The sequence below is a fragment of the Macaca nemestrina genome, chromosome 1, assembly GCF_043159975.1.
Source record: "Macaca nemestrina isolate mMacNem1 chromosome 1, mMacNem.hap1, whole genome shotgun sequence".
NCBI classification, from domain to species: Eukaryota; Metazoa; Chordata; class Mammalia; order Primates; family Cercopithecidae; genus Macaca; species Macaca nemestrina.
Window position 1 is genome coordinate 231,011,559 of NC_092125.1, and position 3,516 is coordinate 231,015,074.

A 3,516-nucleotide genomic window follows, 5' to 3' on the forward strand; every position below is an offset into this window, starting at 1 on the left:
TGTGGCGAGGAATCACTTTAGCGTCTGTTTAGGGAGCTCGTCTGAACATCTGCAGGAGGAGGGAGCGCGAGAGCTGCAGCCTGCACCCTGGGGGCTCCGCGGATGGGGACGCAGCTGCCTCCCCAGGATAGTGCTTCCCCTTGGTGAATGGTAAACTAATCATAACGATAATAATACCGAATACAAGCTGGAATCCACAGCGTTCGGTCCATTCGAAGGAGCTGGTGGCAGCCCGCCCACCTGCAAAATGTGGACCGGATCAGCACACTTAGCCCCAAGATGACGAAAACCTGAGATGCAGAAAGAAGGTAAAATGCCCCAGCCTTTTTAGGGTGCTGCATGGGACACACCTGTTTTTCAAAATATGTGATTTTGTTTGACTTTTTTTTTTTTTTTTGAGACGGAGTTTCGCTCTTGTTGCCCAGGCTGGAGTACAATGGCGTGATCTCGGCTAACCGCGACCTCTGCCTCCCAGGTTCAAGCGATTCTCCTGCCTTAGCCTCCCTAGTAGCTGGAATTACAGGCATGTGCCACCACACCTGGCTAATTTTGTATTTTTAGTAGAGACGGGGGTTTCTCCATGTTAGTCAGGCTGGTCTCGAACTCCTGATCTCCGGTGATCTGCCCGCCTCAGCCTCCCAAAGTGCTGGGATTACAGGCGTGAACCACCATGCCCGGCTGACATTATTATTATTATTATTATTATTATTATTATTTTGAGATGGAGCCTTGCTCTGTCACCCAGGCTGGAGTGCAGTGGTGCAGTCTTGGCTCACTGCAACCTCCGTCTCCCAGGTTCAAGCAATTTTCGTACCTCAGCCTCCTGAAGTAACTGGGATTATAGGTGTCCACCACTATGCCCAGCTAATTTTTGTATTTTTTTTTTTTTTTAGTAGAGATAGGCTTTCACCATGTTGACCAGGCTGTTTCACATTATTTTAAAACTTTGCCAGCACCCTTCGGGACAATCTGTTGGCATCCTAAGCACCAAGGGCGCACTGCCTCTGAAGGTCCTGCTCAAATGGCCCCCTCCTGGCAGGATAGGAAGGGAGCAGACATCTGGCACCAGCTCCCATCTCAGGGCCACTCGGCCTTCTTAACAGTGCTTTGACCTGGAGCAGCTGCCCAGAGGCACCGTCTCTCTGTGCCTTGGTTTCCTTCACTCCTCCAAAAGCAGAGGTCAGCACTTGGCAGGGTGCCCATCCCTAGCGTATGGCGATTACTCCAATAGCTATGTCAGGCATTGTAGCATTGCCCAGGCATAGACCAACTGATGATTGGGAAGAAAGAGATGAGAAACCCAGAGACAGACCCTCACTGGGACAGAACTTTGACTGTCACAGAGATGATTTTGCAGGTTACTTGGTAACATTTTAAATCCCAGAGGCGAATACTTGCCCTACATAGACCAGGCTGGGATGTTGCTTACCCACTAACTGCATGAAAGAAAAGTTAGATCCCTACCTCATACCATACATAAAAATTCACTATTGGTGGGCTGAAGGATTTCATGATGGAAAGTAAAACTTCAAAAAAGAATTAGAGGATAATTTGGATTGGGAATAGGGAAGGATTTATTTTTAAAGGAAACAAAGCACTAAGGACAAAAGGTAAGACCCATGGCCCCTTGCTAGACATGCTCTCCCAGTCCTATGAATGTAAGGTTTCACACTCTGTGTGCTGCAGCTGCATCTCCCAGGCTGTGGGACTGAGATTAATAAGAGCTCCCAACTCAAGGTTTGTCTGGAGAAAGGAATCAGTTTGGCATGGCCTGGTGTGGAGCTGAACTCCCTGACACCAGCCACTGTGGCAGTGCCAGTGCTGCCTTGCTATTCCCTGACAATCCAGCCCCTCTCCCAGGCAGGGGTCACATAGCATTTAGCTTAGGACCTCTCAGGAAAGCCCAGTCCCAGGCTAGACACATGGCATGGCCATTGAGGGTCAGAGCTTGGCCGGTAGCTGCTTGAGCAAGGTCTGGGGCAGGGAGAGAGTGGGGCCTGGAGCCAGAGCCAGCACGACCAGGAGGCAGCCGGGGTTTGGCTAGCAGAATTCCCAGGGATCGTGTGTGTCTCTCACAAGGAAAGGTGGTTTCGAGGCACTGGTCCAGTGGGGAGGACAAAAGGGAATGGAAATCCATCCAGGACGCCTTCCATGATAATTGTGACACCTTCACGGGGTTTACCACAAACACCCGCCATCAGAGAAATGGGCTGAGACAGAGAAGTTAACCAGCAGCTACTCTGAGATGAGGATGGCCGTAAGGAGATCCGCAGGCTCCCTGTCGGGCATTAAATGATATATACTTAAAGGATTGCTCTATTTACATTAGAATTAGTTGTGCAGACTGACACCAAGGAACTGCTGGCTTCCAAATCCCAAGCCCAGTAATCCCTCCCTAAGCCTCACACTCTAAACCACCTGGGCACAAAATCAATGGCTCCCCCAGCCCAGCCAGCACCGTGGAACCACCTGCTCCCAGCTCTTTGCCGAAGCCCGAAAACCTAGCTGGAGCCACAGCCATCTGGAATCCACCAGAATCCACCAGATTGGTCCCCCAAGACCAACAGGGTGGGGACACAGGCAGGGTGAGGTTCAAGGTGAGTAGTTTTGCTCTTGGAGACACTTGACCCTGGGAAATGGCAGCCCTGCTTCCTGGGCCCTCAGCTTCCTTCCCTGAGGCCAGGACAGCAGCACACACCAACATTCCTGGGGCACCTACTGGCCCCACCCTGATGAAGTGTGAGCTGCCCCTGCCAGGCTTAACCCCATGACACCTGGCCCTAGGGCCTGCCCCCTGGCCACGCTGCCATCCTGGCCTCTGGTGAGGCAGGGGAGAGAAAGCCTGGCCCCCTCTCCTTCTGGTCATCTGGGTGGCAGGGCTGTGTTGGCCCCAGGCACTGTTGTCATGGAGCCACCCCTGCCCACTAGAGAACAGGTGCCCACTATTCAGTGACCAGGGCCAGCCCTATCAGCCCTCTGGGCACAGCTCTCTGCCCTTGCCTTCCGGTGCCAGCCCCGCAATGGCCAGCACTGCCTCACTGATGCCACATGGGCCCTCAGGCAGCCCACCGGGAGCTGCTGCTCTCCATATCGGCCTGGCCAAATGCCGCCACTGGCCCAAGTGCTCTGGGCAGAAACTTGGGGGTGCCTTCCCTTTCCCAAACCCCTCCTGTAATCTATCACCAGTTCCTGCAAACTCCATCGCCCAGCACACTCACACCACACCTCCCCAGCCCCTACCTTGTCCAGCCTTTGCCCTGTGACCACTCCCCCAGCCCTGGCAGGATCCCCCTCCCTGCCTCTGCTCAGGTACTCGCTGTGTGTGAGCCGGGCAAAGCTATCCATCTTGCAACAGCCCATGGGCCCTTGAGCTGCTTCTGGCCCTTCAGTCCCCTCGGGCCCTGGTGGGGCCACCACCCCGTCCTCCTCGAAGCACCAGGCTATTACCAGCCTCAGGCCCAGCGCCCCAGCCCCTCTGCCCAGCCAGCTCCCCACCCTCCCAGCCTGTGTCTCTCC

General features: G+C 54.1%; 1 protein-coding gene across 6 annotated transcripts in view; it reads right to left on the bottom strand.

Annotated features, from left to right (window-relative positions):
- LOC105496680 (PR/SET domain 16) overlaps positions 1-3,516 on the bottom strand; it is a 364,998-nt gene that overhangs the window by 324,641 nt on the left and 36,841 nt on the right. The gene's annotated exons all lie outside the window — the stretch shown is intronic.